The sequence below is a fragment of the Suncus etruscus genome, chromosome 8, assembly GCF_024139225.1.
Source record: "Suncus etruscus isolate mSunEtr1 chromosome 8, mSunEtr1.pri.cur, whole genome shotgun sequence".
Taxonomy (NCBI): Eukaryota; Metazoa; Chordata; class Mammalia; order Eulipotyphla; family Soricidae; genus Suncus; species Suncus etruscus.
The window spans coordinates 66,152,341-66,164,329 of record NC_064855.1 but is presented as its reverse complement, the minus strand read 5'-3'; the positions used below and the strand labels follow the sequence as shown (position 1 = coordinate 66,164,329).

Below are 11,989 nucleotides of genomic sequence, written 5' to 3'. Positions count from 1 at the left end.
GCACAGAGCCACTTTACAAATTTTTGTGGACCCCTTTTCCTTTGATGTGCAAGATGCCCCTCCTGTGCTTCAAATGGAGCTCGTTGACCTGCAATGCAACTCTGATCTCAAAGCCAAGTTCAGGGAGATTAGTGGAAAAGCAGTCATGCATGGGCACTTTTGAGAGAATTGCCCTCCCACCCAAGCTTCCCTGAGCTTTCCCAACTTTCAAGCGCACCCTGTGCCTTTTTGGGAGCACATATTTGTGTGAAAAGTTATTCTCCACACTGAACTTCATTAAATCAAAGTACAGGTCTAGACTTAATGATGATCATCTTCAAGCCATACTGAGGATCTCAACTGTTTCCTCTCTAAAGCCAATTGTGGTTCAGATTTGTGAGAAGCGGCGCTGTCAAGTCTCTGGCAGCAAGGAATAGGCAAAAGATGCCATGTTCAGAAAAACTGTTCATGATCTTCACTCAATGTTCTATTCATGTTCAGAAGAAATAATTAAAACTGTTAATAATGACATTTGAGGACGTGTGTGTGTGTGTGTGTGTGTGTGTGTGTGTGTGTGTGTGTGTGTGTGTGTGTGTGTAAAATCCCTTATGCGGCCCTGCCTCACCCCAACTTTGCCTCCTGCGGCCCTCAGGTAAATTGAGTTTGAGACCCCTGCTTTGTGCCCTGTTTCTCTTTCTGGCCCTCTCTGTTGACTGAGCTTTGTGTTCATTTGCTGAAGCAATCAGTGTTCTGAGAAAGACTATAAACTGAGTTTTCTGGGTTCTTCTAGTCATTAATTGAACTGGGAGCTTGTCATGGGACCCTTGGCAAGCTTCCTTCTTTTTTTGTTGTTTTACTTTATGGTCACATCCAGTGGTGCTCTAAACTCAGAAATCACTCCTGCTGGTGCTCAGGGGACCATATGGGATGCCAAAGATCAAACCCAGGTCAACCATATGCAAGGCAGGTGCCCTCCCCATTGTACTCTCACCTTTGCCCCAGTCTTCATTTCTCTTACTGTGCCTAACAGCAACTAGTCTTTTGCCCATGCAGCAGTGGACATTTGCGGGGAGGGCTGAGAGGAGGGGCAACACAGCATGAGTCACCAGGTAAGTTGGTTGTAATTTCTTGTCAGGGCATGGATGTGGATGAGTGTCTGACTTACATTTAAATGCTCTTCTTGGGGACAACTTTAGATTTCTGTTTAAATGATTTATTTATTATTTGTATCGGTAATTGATAGAAGCCAAAACCTTTCTTTGTTATATGGCCATGTGTATTAGTTTGTTTTATAAATTATTTACAAATAAAATGAAATATTTATATTGTTAAAAAAATAAAAAGCTCTTTTACTGGAGCTATAGCACAGCAGTAGGGTGTTTACCTTTCACGAAGCTGATTCAGGATGAATTTTGGTTCGAATCCTGGCATCACATTGGTCTTCAAGCCAGCCATGAGTGATTTGTGAACACAAAGACAGCCCTCCCACAAAAAAAAAATATATATATATATGTATATATATATATATTCTTTATATATAGACAATTTATTGTCTTTTTTTTGGCCACAACCAGCAATGCTCAGAAGTTACTCCTGAGAGCTGGAGCTGTAGTACAGAGGTAAGCTATTTTGCCTTGCACTCAGCCAAACCTGGTTCATCGCTCAAGCCTGCCAGGAGGGACTTCTAAGCACAGAGCCTCGAGTAACCCCTGAGCACCTGAGGTTGTGACCCCCAAAACAAACAAACAAATAAAAAGGCAAAATTACACCTGGCAGGTTCAGGGAACCACATAGGATGCCAGAGATCTCACTCTGCTGCATCAAGGCAAATGCCTACCTCCTGTGCTATTGCTTCAGCCCCTTATAAAAGTACTTTATATTGTATATAGCTTTTTGAGTCCTCCCCAGTAATGTTCAGGGGCTATTTGTGGCTCAGCAGTCAGGAATTACTGTTGGTGATGCTTGGGGTTCCACATAGGATGCCAGACATTGAAGCTGAGTTGGCTACATGCAAGGCAAATGCCCTACCCACTGGATTCTCTGGCCCTATTATAAAATTAAAAATCTTCCCTAGGAGGGATGGAGCAATAAGATAGCATTGGGGCAATTGCCTTGCACGCAGCTGCCCAGGACATGCCTGGGTTCAGTCCCCTGCGTCCTATATGGTCCCCGAGCCAAGAGCAATTTCTGAACGCATAGCCAGGAGTAAACCCTGAGTGTAATAAGGATTTAGCCCAAAAAAGCAAACAAAACAAAACAAAAAACCCATCAACGAAAAATCTTCCTTAGGGTCCGAGTGATAGCACAGTGAGTAGGGTGGTTGTCTTGCATGTAGCCAAGCTGAAATGAACTCAGGTTCGATGCCTTTGGTATTCTATATGGTTCCTCCAGGCCTGCAGGAGCAACTTTTTTTTTTCAATTAGGTGTTTGGCCACACCTAGTGATGCTCAGGGGCTACTCGTGGCTATGCCCTAAGAAATCGCTCCTGGCTCAGGGAACCATATGGGATGCCGGAATCAAACCCAAGTCGAACATCCTAGGCCAACTGTGTGCAAGGCAAATGCCCTAGTGCTTTGCTAGAGCTCCTATCCCAGGAGCAACTTCTGAATGCAGTTACAAGCAACTGCCAGAGGAGGCCCCAAACTCATCCCACAAAATACCTTCCTTAGAGATCACAACATATTTCTCCCATTGTCACTGTTTTCAGGTGTAAGATATTAAAAATCTTTGATTAAAAAACTTCTGTTGGGTCAGACTTGGGTTCGATTTTGGCATTCCATATGGTCCACCTAGCCTGCCAGGAGCAATTTTAGGGGAGGGAGCTAACACGGTGATGCTTAGGGGTTACTCCTGGCTATGTGCTCAGAAATAGTCCTTGAAAGTCTGGGGGACTATATGGGATGCCGGGAGTCAACCCCAAATCTATCTGTCTGTGTCATCCTCGTGCAAGGCAAATGCCCTTCCAGTGTGCTATAGCTCTGGCCATAATAGCGACTTCTCACTGCAGTTAGGAGTAACTCCAGTGCTGCCAGTCGGGGTCCAAAACTAAATACCCCCCCAAAAAAATCATCTTTAGAGATCGCAACATATTTCTCCCATTGTCACTGTTTTCTGGTATAAAAGTGTGAAAATCATAATTAAAAAAAAAAAAGAGATCTGTTGGGGCCAGAGTGATAGGACAGCAGTAGGGTATTAGCCTTGTACACAGCTGACTTGGCATGGACCTGGGTTTGATCTTCAGCATCCCATGGTCCCTGCCCCAGCAAGGAGTGATTTGTGAGCACAAAACCAGGCCCCAAAACAAAACAAAAACAAACAAAAATAAACATGTTATTTATATTCTTTTTGTCTTTTTTCCCCCCACAAACAACAGTGCTCAGAACTTACTCCTGAGGGCTGGAGTAATAGTACAGCAATAAGGCATTTGTCTTGCATGCGGCCAACACAGAATAGAACCTGGTTGGAATGCTGCTGTCTCTTAGGTCCTCAAGCCTGCCAGGAGGGACCTCTGAGCACAGAGCCAGAGTAACCCCTGAGCACCTGCTGGGTGTGACCCAAAAAGAAAGCAAAAAGCAAAAAAAAAAAAAAAAGTTACTCCTGGCAGGCTTAGGGAAGCATATGGATGCCAGAGATCCAACCCGGGACTGCTGTGTGCAAGGCAAATGCCTACCTGCTGTGCTATCGATCCAGCCCCTTATAAAAATAATTTATATTGTATATAGTTTTTTTGGTCCTAACCAGTAATGCTCATGGCTATTTTTGGCTCAGCAGCATTCAGGAATTATTTCTGGTGATGTTTGGGGACAACAAAAACCCCTGTGTGCCTTCAGGTGTGACAAAAAAAAAATTAAAAAGAAAAAAAGGATGATACAAGAGGGGACCAGAGAGATAGCACAACCATAGGGCATTAGCCTTGGATGCAGATCCATGACAGACAATGGTTTGCATCCGTGCATTATATATGGTCCCCTGAGCACAGAGCAAGGAGTAACTCCTGAGCACTACTGGTGTGACTCAAAAAACAAACAAACATACAAAAAACAGAAAACACCCCCAAAAAACAAAAACCATACAATTACAATTCAGGTGTTCATTCATGTGAATGTAATGTTGGATATCAACTTACTGTTAAAATTCAGCAGAAAGAATTTCTTTCAGAGTATTGCTCCCAGTTTAAATTTGGGGGGGGACCACACCATGTGGCACTCAGGGGTTACTCCTGACTGCACTCAGAAATCGCCCCTGGCTTGGGGGACCATGTGGGATGCTGGGAGTAACCCCTGAGTGTTTACTCAGGTGTGGACAAAAACGCCAAATTAAAAAAAAAAAAAAAAAAAAAAGGCTTTTTAGTGGCCGAAGTGGTGGTGCAAGTGTTAGGGAGTTCTCCTTGCATGTGTGAACTTCAGATGAACTGTAGTTCACTCCCTAGATGTCCCATGTGGTCCTTCAAGCTAGGAATGGTTTTGAGCGCATAGTCAGCAGTTAGTCCTGAGCATCACTGGATATGGCCCAAAAAGAAAAAAAAAATTTCATGTGCAAGATTGTTGATGCAAGCGGTATTGTGTTTGCATTGCAAATGCTAACTTATGACAGATCATAGTTTGATCCCCCAGAATCTCACATTGTTCTCCAAGCCAGGAGTGACTTCTGTGCGCATAAACAGGAGTAACTCCTGAGCGTCAGTGAGTTTAGCACCCCCCCCCAGCAAAATATTAAAGAAAATTAAATAAAATTCACTCTGAAAACATACAAATTAGTGAAGAGGAAATAGATGATAGCTTTATGCATTGAAGAACATGCTTCACGGTAAAACTCCAGGTTTAATTTCTTGAATGGAGCTCTGTGTTCAGATAAAAGATTACTCCAGAATATTGCTAGGTTTGACTCACATCAAATACCATCAAGGTGAAAAATTAAAGGTTTTATAATAGCAAATTGAGGGGCTGGAGTTAGCACAGCAGCAGGGCATATTCCTTGCACAAGACTGAACGGGGATGGACCCAGGTTCGTTTCTCGGCATCCCATATGTTATCCCGAGCTTGTCAGGAGCAATTTTTTTTTCTTTGTTTTAAGCCACAACCGGTAACATTCAGAAGTTATCCCTAGCTCTGTGCCTAGAAATTGCTCATGACTTGGGGAACCATATGGCACACCAGGGTATTGAACCACAGTCTGTCAAAGTTTAGCTCATTCAAGCAAATGACCTACTGCTTGTGCCATCACTCTGTCCCCATCATGAGGCCTCATTGCATTGTAAGGGTGGTCAATGTGGACAAGCTAAGGCATGATAAAATCTCCTTATCTTCCTGTATTGAAATGTAGATAAACTTGACCAAGATTTGTCAATGGGGCCCATGGAACTTCTGAGTAGTGATTGAGATTCCCTCAAAACTAATGCAAGCAGCATCTAAATACTCCATTAATTTTTATTTTATTAACATATATTTTATGTATTCTTCATTTTTAATATAAATCAACATTTTTTCAGATTCCTTAAAGCATTCTAAAATAAAAGCTAATTTTTATTATGTAAAATCATGAAAAGTCATCATATAAAATCTTAATACTTATCTCTTTTTATTGAGAAGTAAAAGTATCCTACATCTAATAAATTCTGACACCAAGTAATAGAATTACATTGAATTAGAATTTGAATTGTAACATGAGATTTAGGTGATATATAGGAACCAAAATCAAATCATATATCAATCAAATCATTTCAAATCATAGAATCATATTGAATTATAATTTGAATTGTAACATATGTTTTAGGTGATGTATAGGAACCAAAAATATAGAAGTATTAATTGAATATAAAGTTCGAAGCTTATTTGGTAGTAAATATGTGACTTTGCTCCTTCATATATTTGCACTCTATCTTTGTTTTTTGTTTTGTTTTTGTTTTTGGGCCACACCCGGCAGTGCTCAGGGGTTACTCCTGGCTGTCTGCTCAGAAATAGCTCCTGGCAGGCGCGGGGGACCATATGGGACACCGGGATTCGAACCAACCACCTTTGGTTCTGGGTCGGCTGCTTGCAAGGCAAATGCCGCTGTGCTATCTCTCCGGGCCCTGCACTCTATCTTTGTAGACTCAAATTTAGAGCAGAAAAAGAACTTATGCTTTAGATTCTTTTAGTTGTATATGAAACCTAGTTATTGAATACATGAACATGAATCTGAAAACAAATTGCTCCAATAAAAAAATGGTATTTTGGGGGCCAGAGCTGTGACGAAGCTGTAGGGTGGTTGCCTGGCATACAATAACCTAGGACATACCTTGTTTCGATTCCTGTCTTTCCATATGGTCCCCCAAGCCAGAAGCAATTTCTTCCTTTTTTATTTTTTATTTTTTTGATTTATGGGCCACACAAGTGACATTCATAAATTATTCCTAAAGCTCAAAAATTGCTCCTGGCTTGGGGGACCATATTGGACACCAGGGGATTGAACCACTGTCCGTCCTAGGCCACTGTGGGCAAGGCAGGCAGCTTACTGATTGTGCCACAGCTCCACCCGAAGCCAGGAGAAATTTCTGAGCCCATAGCCAGGGGTAACCCCAGAGCGTTACCAGATATGGACAAAAAAGTAAAAAAAAAAGAAAAAGAAAAAACAAAAGTTTTCAGTGGCTGGAGTGGTGGAGCATGCAGTAGGGAGTTTGCCTTGCATGCGTGAACTTAGGGCGCAATATGCTTCAATCCACTGGAGTTCCATATGGGCCACCAAACCAGGAGTGATTTCTGAGTGCATAGCCAGGAGTCACCCCTGAATGTCACCGGGTGAGACCCAAAAGACAAAAAAAATTTTTTTCCATGTGCTGGAGCATTGGTGCAAGTGGTATTGTATACAGTTGTACACAAAAACCTATGACAGACCACGATTTGATGCATGGGCATCCCATATTATTCTCCAAGCCAGGAGTAATTTCTGAGCACATAGCCATGATTTAGCCATGAGTGTCACTGGGTATGGCCTGAAAAAAAAAAAAAAAAAAATTTTTTCAATTTTAGGAGTGTTGGTGCACATGGTATTATGACAAACTTAGGACAGAACATCAGGCATCTGATAACGTTCTCCACGCCAGGAGCAATTTCAGAGCACATAGCCAGGAGTAACTTCTGAGTGTCAGTCAATGTAGCTCCCCCCATCAAAATACTTAATGAAGGGCCCGGAGAGATAGCACAACGGCGTTTGCCTTGCAAGCAGCCAATCCAGGACCAAAGGTGGTTGGTTTGAATCACAGTGTCCCATATGGTCCCTGTGCCTGCCAGGAGCTATTTCTGAGCAGACAGCCGGGAGTTAACCCCTGAGCACCTCTGGGTGTGACCCAAAAACCAAAAAAAAAAAAAAAAAACTTAATGAAATAAAATAAAATAAAATTCAATCTGATAATATATACAAATTAGTGTAGAAAAACAGGATGATAACTTTATGCATTAAAGAACATGCTTCTCATGGTAAAACCCCAGGTTTAATTTCTTGAATTGCATGGAGCTCTGTATTCTGATAAAGGCTGACTCCAGAATATTGCTAGGTTTGACTCAAATAAAACAACCATCAAGACAAAATATTAAATAGTCCTAAAAATATCAAATTGAGTGGCTGGATATTTAGCTCAGTGGCAAACCAGGAGCCATTTCTGAATTCATAGTTCAGTGTGACTCCTGAGCGTCACTACTGAGGCGAAACACACACACACACACACACACACACACACACACAAATGTTTTCCGTGAACTAGAGCATTGGTGATAGTAGTATTACATTAGAGTTGCACGCAAACACCTATAACACCCCGTGGTTTGCTCCACAGGCATTCCATATCATTCTCCAAGCAAGAAGCAATTTTTGAGCACAGAGCCAGTGTAACTCCTGAGATACACCGGGTATAACCCGCAGCAAAATATTAAATAAAATAAAATTAAATGCACTCTGATCATTTGAAATTTAGAGAAGAGGAAAAGGATGATAGCTTTATGTGTTAGAGAACATGCTTCACATGGTAAAACTCCAGGTTTAATTTCTTGAATGGAGCTCTGTTCTGATAAAGGATTACTACTGAATATTGCTAGGTTTGACTCACATCAAACTCCATCAAGATGAAAAACTAAGTACTCTTCTGCTGCAGACGCAAGCGCCTCTAAGCAGGTTCTTTATGGAGTCCGGGAAACCTTCACGGGGAGAGAGTGGGAACACGAAATGGCTGGAAAAACGGAACATTATTGTAGAAATGAATTACCACACAGAATGCATGGGGACTTGCGTCTAGAAAGACGAAGACAAATTTATTTTTTAAGCTGGGTAACTTTTAAGGGTTGAGCTTTGGAATGCAGGGTGTAATTTTGGAGATCAAAGAAAGTGGGAGATGGTCAGGGAAACAGAATGAAAGGGGTGGCTAAAATCTGCATATTAAAGAACCTATACTGGAGGTGAAAGGCAGTTTTGTTGTGGGTTAGCTTTGTTTTGGGTAAGCAGGAGAAACCAGGTAATTTTCAGGGAAGTGGGAAGAGAGAGAAATGTTTTAGAGTTTTGGGGAAAACTGCAAATTGCTTTACTATGAGCTAAGTTTTGGTAAAAACATGATCTTGGCGCCAAGGTAGCAGAGATCACAGAGAACTGGTCAGTGGGAGACTTTTGGCTGGATTTTCACTGTCCTCCTTTGTTAGAATTACTGAGGCCTGATTTTTAATAATGGTTAAAAATAAAGAGAGAGATAGTTACAGCCACGTTTTAGAATTATGGCCAAAGAATCCACGCAAAGGGTCAACTGATTTTGACCGCTCTAAGCGGGCCTTTTTGGCAAATAATTCTTTTTCGGGAGTGCAACACTTTTGATGTGTGTGCCCTTCCTGAGTGGGGTGTAACACTCTTCAAAACAACAAATTGAAGGGTTGGAGAATTTGAACAGCAGCAGGGCATTTTCCATGCACAAGACTGAACCAGGATGGACCTGGGTTTTTTCCTAGCATCCAGGGGGACTGAACTATGTATGGTCTGTACCTAGTTGAGCTTGTTCAAGCAAAAGGCCTAATGCTTGCGACATCACTCTGTCCCCATATTGAGGCCAGGCTGCGGTTCAACACATGGGCATCCCATATCATTCTCCAAGCCAGGAGCCATTTCTAAGCGAATAGCCATGATTTACCCCTGTCACTGGGTATGGTACAAGCCAGGAGCGATTTCTGAGCACATAGCCAGGAGTAACTCCTGAGCATCAGAGAGTGTAGCCCCACATCAAAATATTTAATAAAATTCAGTCTTATAATATACATATTAGAGAAGAGGAACAGGATGATATATTTATGAATTAAAGAACATGCTTCATATGGTAAAACCCCAGGTTTTACTTGCCAGGAGCAATTTCATTTTTTAAAATTTTTCTTGGTTTTAAGACACAACTGGTAATATTCAGGAGTTATTCCTAGCTCTGTGCTTAGAAATTAAATTACTCATTGGGCCCGGAGAGATAGCACAGCGGTGTTTGCCTTGCAAGCAGCCGATCCAGGACCAAAGGTGGTTGGTTCGAATCCCGGTGTCCCATAGGTTCCCCCGTGCCTGCCAGGAGCTATTTCTGAGCAGACAGCCAGGAGTCACCCCTGAGCACAGCCGGGTGTGACCCCCCCCCCAAAAGAAAAAGAAATTGCTCATGGCTTGGGGAAACATATGAGACACCAGACAATTAAACCAAGGTCTGTCCTAGTTTAGAGCTTTCAAGCAAAAGATTTACTGCTTGCACCATCATTCTGTCCCCATCACGAAGCCTCCTTGCATTGCAAGGGTGGTCAATATGGACAGGCTAAGGCATGACAAGTATGTCCTTACATTTTTATTGAAATGTAGATAAACTTGACCAAGAATTGTCAATGGGGCCCATTGAGCATCTGAGTAGTGACTGAGAAATTCCCTCAATATTAGTGCAAGCATTATCTAAATACTCCGTTAATTTTTCTCTTATAAACATATATTTTATGTTTTTTTGTTTTGTTTTGTTTTGGTTTGTTTTTTGGGCCACACCCGGCGGTGCTCAGGGGTGACTCCTGGCTGTCTGCTCAGAAATAGCTCCTGGCAGGCACGGGGGACCCTATGGGACACCGGGATTCAAGCCAACCACCTTTGGTCCTGGATCGGCTACTTGCAAGGCAAACACCGCTGTGCTATCTCTCCGGGCCCATTTTTATGTATTTTTTCATTCCAGGCTCAGATCAGAAACCTCTTTGATAAATCAGTAATCCCGGAGGTGAACCTCCGGGCCTCGTTTATCTGATGAATTCATCATGTCCGAGCACTGCACCTTTGCGGAATCAACTCTGGGCTGGGACTGAACTAGCCTCAGGTGATTCTGCCACCTCCAGGAAGGCCTCACTGCATGGGCCCAAGCAGGGGGTTTCCCAGGAGGGAGATTTTTCTCATCCCGGATCAACACTGGTGGAGCTGAGGGTGGGGGTTTTACCTGATCCAATAAGATCAAGGAGTAGGTGAGGGAGGGTCGCTGGGGTGGGCTAACATACTTGCCTTGCACACTCATGCTCACACACTCATCACCACACCCCAGGTTGCACTGCCCCCTAGTTTATGTATTTTTCCTTTTACTATACATCAATATTTTTCAGATTCCTTAAGCATTCTGAAATAGCTCATTTTTATTATGTAACATTATAAAAGCACATCATATAAAATCTAAATCCTTATCTCTTTTACTGGGCAGGAAGTAAAAGTGTCCTCCATCTAATCAATTTTATTCCATCAATTCTTAGACCTATTGAATTAGAGTTTGAATTGTAACCTGAGTCTTAGGTGATATATAGGAACCAAAACATGAGAAGTATTAATTGAATTGAAAGTCTGAAGCTTACTTGGTAGTAAGTATGTGACTCCAGAATATTGCTAAGTTTGACTCAAATAAAACACCCATCAAGACAAAATATTAAATAGTCCTAAAAATATCAAATTGAGTGGCTGGATATTTAGCTCAGTGACAGGGCATTTTCCTTGCAGATGGCTGAACCAGGATGGATCTGGGGTTGTTACCTGGCATCCCATAGGTACCCCTGAGTGCAAGGTGCAATTTCTTTTTTTTTTTCCTTTTTATTATTTTGTTTTGTTTTGTTTTGTTTTTGTGCCACACCCAGTGATGTTCAGGGTTTTTCTTGGCTATGTGCTCAGAAATTGCTCATGATTTGAGGCTGGAGTGGTGGCGCTAGAGGTACAGCGTCTGCCTTGCAAGCTCTAACCTAGGAAGGAACAGGTTTGATTCCTGGCATCCCATATGGTCCCCCCCAAGCCAGGAGCGATTTAGAGCACATAGCCAGGAGTAACCTCTGAGTGTCAAATGGATGTGGACCACCCAAAAACAAACAAACAAAAAAAGAATTTGGTCATGGCTTGGGGAACCATATGGGATGCCAGGGGAAGAAACTGAATGTTGTCCAAGATTTGCGCATGCAAGGAAAACAGCCTACCACATACAGTACTGCTCCAGCCCCATCATGAGGCCTCATTGCATTGCAATGGTGGTCAATGTGGACAAGCTAAGGCATGACAGGTACCTCCTTACCTTCTTGTATTTAAATATAGATAAACGTCACCGAGAAATGTCAATTTCTCGGGGCCCATGGAACTTCTGAGAAGTGATTGGGAGAATACCTCAAGATTAATGCAAACAGTATCTAAATTTTCCATTTATATTTATTTTATTAACATATATTTCCTGTATTGTTTACATTCTATCATAAATCAACATTTTTTTCAGATTCCTTTAAGCATTCTTATATAGAAGCTACTATTTATTATGTAAAATTATGAACAGGCATCCTATAGAAACTTAATACTTATTTCTTTTTATTGGGCAAGAAGTAAAAGTGTCCTCTAATAAATTGTTATATCGATTATAGACCTACTAAATAATAATTTGAATTGTAACAAGATTTCTGATTTTTGGGCCACACACGGTGATGCTCAGAAGTTACTCTTGGCTATGCACTCAAAAATTTCTCCTGGGGGCCGGAGAGATAGC

General features: G+C 41.9%; 1 pseudogene; it reads right to left on the bottom strand.

Moving 5' to 3' along the window:
- Nucleotides 1-10,173: 10,173 nt before the first annotated feature.
- Nucleotides 10,174-10,571, bottom strand: LOC126016759 (uncharacterized; annotated as a pseudogene).
- Between the last annotated feature and the right edge of the window lie 1,418 nt (nt 10,572-11,989).